The 6,094-nt window shown below is 42.9% G+C and overlaps 1 long non-coding RNA gene across 1 annotated transcript in view; it reads right to left on the bottom strand.

Annotated features, from left to right (window-relative positions):
• Positions 1 to 359: 359 nt before the first annotated feature.
• The window catches only part of LOC307086419, a 44,056-nt gene continuing 38,321 nt past the window's right edge, over positions 360 to 6,094 (bottom strand). The window contains exon 3 of the long non-coding RNA XR_013812434.1: positions 360 to 1,001. This is a non-coding gene — a long non-coding RNA (uncharacterized lncRNA). The remainder of the gene's footprint in view (positions 1,002 to 6,094) is intronic.

The raw sequence follows: 6,094 nt of genomic DNA, 5'->3' as shown, positions 1-6,094 counted from the left end.
AAGCATCTGCTTAAATAGGTTAACAGCAAATCCTCCTGAGTGCCAAAGGTTTGACTGTTTCAACTGGATGACGGACAATATAAACAAAACAGAGCACTTTAAGAAAATAACCCTATTGGAGCTAACCCTAACCCTAAGTCCAATCATTTTTATGACGCTTCGGTTGTTATAAGTTATAACATTATTAATACATTTCAACATTCCAGATGGATTCAGTTCATATCGATGCATTACAATGCATCAAGTCAATATGACACCTCCATGCTGACTGATTTGTTTTTTAATATTTTCAGTAGAGACACTTACCTCAAAGGAATTAAGACAATCTTAAGACAAAATATTATCAAACCACAGTCGGATTGTATAGCAAATAGAATATATAAATCAACAGAAAATATTTTCCAGTTTGATAGCTTCTCGATTTATTTATTGTGCATCTGGATTGATAGACAAAGTAGGAAAACAACAACATCAAAAGTAGCATATAAGGAGAAGGATGGAGGGCAGTGGTACAGAATGTGGCTTGGGGGTTTTGTGTGTGTGTGTGTGTGTGTGTGTGTGTGTGTGTGTGTGTGTGTGTGTGTGTGTGTGTGTCTGTGTGTGTGTGTGTGTCTGTGTGTCTGTGCATGTGTGCGTGATTGTGACTGTGTGCGTTTGTTTGAGCAGGAAAGAGCGGTCAACAAAATGAGAGAGAACGAGAAGCAACCGACCTGCACAGAAACGTGATTCATTAAACAGTGTTTGGCTAAATGCGTGGCTCCTCAGCAGAATACCATGTGTTCTATCGTCCTACTGTGCATCCTCTCTTACAATATTCAGTGCCTTATGTGTATGCACACTGAATCTGAAGGTGGAGACACAACCTATCGACCATACAGAGTCACTTGTTGCTTGAACCAGACGGCGGAAACAGCAGAAGCTGAGGAGAAGAATCCTCTGGATGCTTTGGTTTTGATGTCCCCATAGCAGAGTTACCTCGTTCGCAGAGGGAGAAGATCCACCTGTCAGTGAGCACAAAACCCTTTATTCTCCAGGTGAATGTTGATAGATTACTTACGACTAATAATAATAGTTTTCGAGTTGATATGTGGTCTGTTTAACGGTGTATTCTATATATCTTAATGAATCATGTTCCCTTGCTGGTCATTTTCGACCTTCTATCTCTTACTCCCTCACTTTTTATCACTCTATCTTGCACGCATGCACACACACACACACACACACACACACACACACACACAGACACATGCACACACACACACACACACACACACACACACACACACACACACACACACACATACAAACACACACACACACACACACAGACACTCACACACACACACACACACACACAGACACAGACACAGACACACACACACACACCCACACAAACAAGACATTCCGTGTAGAATGACGCCGTAGGTTCTAATCCCCGCCAGGCGCGTACAGAGATAAAGTCGGTCATTAACATCGGTCTGGTTGGAACCAAGTGGCGTTTTTTTAGGTTTTTAATTAAAGGACAAGACATCTGCTCAGAACGCACGGACGCCTTGCTGTTAGCTCTGCTGCTTATTTACCAGGAACCAGGCCGTCAATAAAGATTAACTCACCGCACAAATTGAAAGGTGTGCACCTGTGTGTGTGTGTGTGTGTGTGTGTGTGTGTGTGTGTGTGTGTGTGTGTGTGTGTGTGTGTGTGTGTGTACCTGGGTGTATGTGCGTTTTTGGGGTGCCAGTAAGCCTTCTTTGTCCAAAACAAACAAGAAGGGGTTTGTGGGGGGTGGGGGTTTGATGGAGGTCGAGAGAGAGAGTAAGAATTACACGAGGTTAATTGGTTTAAAGACACAATTTGGAGAGGCTGTACTAAGTCTGTGTGTTGGCAAGAATCTGACGGTAGGGGTCATATAACAATAATAATATTAATTGATCGTTTTTTATAGCGCTTTTCTAAATACTCAAAGACGCTTTACAAATAAGAAAGGAATACATAAAGACAGTACAGAAACAACGCCACAACAATAGGCCACACATTAAGAGAGCGGGAGAGGGTGGAAGATGGCGGAGGATGATCTGTCAGATGTTGTAGGTGGTCCTGAAGAGATGGGTTTTAAGTTGACTTTTGAATGATCAGAGTGTATCAGAGTTTCGGATGGCCAGAGGGAGACACTATATAATATAATGGATAATGGATATACAATGATACATTTAGCCACAATATAAAATGTTGCCGTTTTTTTTTTAAGGTTGTGTGATGATTAAACTGCTATGAATGGAGAATTCTTACCTTATAAGGACTATTGAAATCAACGTTTGGGTGAACTCACGCTATTATGCTTACCTTCCTGGACCTGCTGCTATTTAGACATATGTGGGCGGGAGGGTGGCTGTCTAACAGGGAGGGGAGGGTGTCGGACACTTAAATGTGCCGTTAGTGGAAGGCAGGGGGAGGGGTTATTGTCGTTATATTTTTATTAATATTTCGTACTGTATTCTATTTATTGTTTGTTTTTTAAAAAGCAGTGAGCGAGATCTGCACCTTAATTTCGTTGTGTAAGTACACTGTATTCAACCCAATGACAAATAAAGCTTAGATTCTATTTTATGGGAAAGAGAGGAGTGGAAATGCTAATATCTGGACCCACCAACATTTAAATGTCCTCTTGTTTCAATATAAAATAGGTCATTAAAATTGTAAATTAATCTTTCATAGAGCACCTTTATGTTTCTTTGGTATTTATGTCTTGTTTCTTAGCCTTATCTTTGCTCAGTCCTCACTAGTCTCTCATCACCTCCTCTTGACAGTGATTTCTGTCAGTTGCCTTTTGCGCATTGGGAGTTGATTTTGCTGTCTAATTGCGAGGAATAGGTGGTGAATAAACAGACAGACCATAGACAGACAGAAACAGAAGGACAGGGATCAGAGACAGCGTTCGTGTGTGTGTGTGTGTGTGTGTGTGCGTGTGTGTGTGTGTGTGTGTGTGTGTGTGTGTGTGTGTGTGTGTGTGTGTGTGTATGTGTGTGTGTGTATATGTGTGTGTGTGTGTGTGTGAGCGGACGTGCGTTAAACAGGGAGTGGCTGATAGGGAGACAGAATGTGACAAACTCCAGGACTTAACACAACAGGGCTGTGTAGCATTCTTCCTCTTTAATGGCTGGTGGGGAAGGTGTCATTTCCCAGAGAAGTTGGAGGCAGATAACGGAAGCAGACTGAATTTACATTGACAGCCAACTGTTGAATTCTTAATGCAGCTTTTATGTCTCTGCACTGTCTTACACACACTGATTCACGCATCTACCCGCCATTCATTAATGATGACTTAAAGACTTAAGTCCTACCTGTAAGGTGATCAATCCGTCCTCATGGCATCCTATAATTCCCTATAGCTTTTGGTGTGAACGTACAGAAAGGTCTGTTTTCAGAGTCTCTAGACACGACAAACTGCAAATATCAAGGTTCAAAAGGTATCCCAAAGTCCTGATCATCTACCATGGTATTGTTTTGTGTTACTAAATGATTGGTTCCTATCTCATGATTGGGATGAACATAGATAACCAAAGCTACATATTTATGTTCACCTCACCACAGCATTTGTTTTGTAGCGATCGCATCCATCAAGTTTTACTGTACGTCCTGCACCATTGATATAGGACACACAAGCTGTGTCTGAGTCTGACTGCAAGACATCAGTGCTCTTTTAACCTCTTATTTTGGCAATTCAATTTCTGGCAAGAACAGTTACTGGGATGAGAACACATAACAACATTTGTACAGTACACACACACACACACACACACACACACACACACACACACACACACACACACACACACACACACCCATAGTATTTCCATAAAGTCCACTTGAGTGTCTCTCAAATGTGTGTCAAGTAGGGGAGCGTCACAAGCTCCTGAATGAAGGACACATCACACGTAACCATGCCCAAACCCGTAACACAGGGCTTGAATATGTCCACGGTGTTGCGTCGGTCTGCAGTGCCGGCCCTGAGCATAGGCCGTTGCGCCAGGTGGCCAGCCCATCCATAGGGGGCGACAAAGTCAACTAACAGGGCAACAAGATGGTGGTGAGATAAGAACGCTCAGCAATCAAAAGCGTCCGTTTTGGTCGAACGATAAAGCTTTGCATTGACTCCTTTTTTAAGCGGTTTTAAAACCGGTTGTAAAGCGGCAGCTTGTGAAACAATCCGGTTTTAGACGTCATCTCTCGACTCACACTCGGAGATTGGAAGGGGGGCCATGTTGGCCTAAGCCGATCTCACCCAGGGCAAGGCTAGGGCCGGCCCCTGTGTGTCTGGTCATGCATAAATATGAGCTCAGAGGTAAGACGGGGATGTCTCACAGCCCGACGCCTGGGGTCAGACGCCAACACGGCTCAGACTCCAACTCGTCTTCCATCAGGCAATTCCGATTTGGATTTTGTTTTTCCTGCTGTTTGCACGTTTTACAAGTACTACCGTCCCTTCCTACCTCCAAACACTTGCCTACGAGGATACTTATAAGAATGCATTTTTTTAATAAAAGAATGAAATTAGTGGGGGGAAAAATGCAACAATAAATAATAATAAAATAATAACAAAACCAAACTAACCAAACGGATTGTCATTGAATACAGAAAATAAGCAGGGGTTCTTCAACCATCAGGGTCAGGGCCGGTGAGTGCATTGCTGTTGGAGCAGCCTCTGTGATTATGTCCATTTTGTAATGATGCCGGGGATGATGATGAAGGCTAATTAAGTCTGAGCTGCACTCTTGTACTCCTGCTTGCTAAAGCTAGCCACCTCACTGCCTGGTTGTGCACACGCACACACATAGGCATGCACACACACACACACACACACACACACACACACACACACACACACACACACACACACACACACACACACACACACACACACACACACACACAGACACACACATACCTGGCACAAATGACCAGATGCACAAATAATACAACACCAACTGTAGAATACACACATCTGCACAATCATGCACACAAACACACACATATCCACAGATATACACCTTCACACACACCTTCACACACGTACATGCTCTACCAGCCCAGTGCTGATAGAGCACTGGGCTGATAGAGCACTGGGCTCTGACGAGGGAGGCAGGAGGCTTGGTTAATAGACAGCTATTTAATATCAAATCTGAGGGGAGTGACCGGAGCAGGGTAAAGAAAGATAAAGACAATGGAGAAGGGAGAAAGAGAGAGAGAGAGAGAGAGAGAGAGAGAGAGGTGAACAGCTTTGCTTACACACACAGACACGCACACATGCATGCGGGCCCACACACATACACACACACACACACGTTTATTTGTTCATTATTATTGAAGATAGGAGAATGGATCAGATAATCTGAGGTAGCGACCCAGGAGGAGTACCCTAGCATGTGAGACCACAGGACAGAGAAAGACCAAGAGGCAGAACCTCAAGGAAACCGAGGAAAGGAACAAGAAGAGCAAAAATGTGGATCCAAATGTGCGATAGCGGCTTGAGAAAATGTATAAAATACCTGCTTTCCTCTTTTCCTAAATTGCTTATCCTCACAATGATAGCATTCTTTTTAATGTGGCTACTGTTCGTTCTGAACTTGGTAGGATGGCCTATCATCATAAAGCCCCCTCAACTTGGAACACACTACAGAAAAAACTGCAACTTAATATATTTATCCCCCTACCTGATTTTAAATGATGTGTTGCAGACACTTTACATCACCAATGTCAGTGTGTCTAGGTTGTCTTTGATAGCCTGCATATGTTTCCTGTTTTGTAACTTGTGTTTATGTTTTAATGTTGTGTTTTTATGTTTTTAGCTAGCTGCTGCCTCTCTTTGCCAGGGCTCACTTGTAAAATAGACTACTGTCTCAAAGTGACTCCCCTGGTAAAACAAAGAAAAGTAAAATAAAAAAATGGGGACGGGACTTCCTTTGAAATGTTCTTCTCTCACTAAATATAAACATGAAAGTATGTATATAGCGCTTTTCAAGATGCAAAAAGAGCTTTACATACTGAGTCTGTGTGCATGTATGTTTGTGTATGTGTGTGTGTGTGTGTGGGGTGGAGG

Source organism: Pollachius pollachius (genome assembly GCF_949987615.1).
Source record: "Pollachius pollachius genome assembly, chromosome: 14".
NCBI classification, from domain to species: domain Eukaryota; kingdom Metazoa; phylum Chordata; class Actinopteri; order Gadiformes; family Gadidae; genus Pollachius; species Pollachius pollachius.
The sequence above is the reverse complement of the archived record's forward strand: the minus strand, read 5'-3'. Positions and strand labels throughout refer to the sequence as shown.